Here is a 394-nt window from a genome sequence, read left to right as displayed (position 1 = left end):
AAGAAATTCAACGAGAAGGCCATGGACTCTTACACAAAGCAGATAAACGCGTGGAAGACAGTTTGGCAGAAGAACAAGAAGCCACGGTTCATCAACGGGATGGTGTGGGAGCAGTTGATAGCTCATTGGGAGAAGGAAGACACAGCAGAGACGTCTTCTAGGAAATCCAGGAACCGGAAGAGCGATCGTGGCGGGAAAGGTATGTATGTGCACAACCTTGGCGCTTGATCTATGTCTACTAAGGAGGATGAACTTGTAAGTTTTTTATTATTATTTATCTTTATATTTTTTAAATAAATATTTTATATATTTCTTGGCTAATAATGGCGGTTTTTTTAGATCGAAGCAAATGACGGTAATCCCGTTGATCGTCTCCAACTCATTAAGGTGGCTC

The sequence above is a fragment of the Brassica oleracea genome, chromosome C2, assembly GCF_000695525.1.
Source record: "Brassica oleracea var. oleracea cultivar TO1000 chromosome C2, BOL, whole genome shotgun sequence".
NCBI classification, from domain to species: Eukaryota; Viridiplantae; Streptophyta; class Magnoliopsida; order Brassicales; family Brassicaceae; genus Brassica; species Brassica oleracea.
This window is presented reverse-complemented; position numbering follows the sequence as displayed.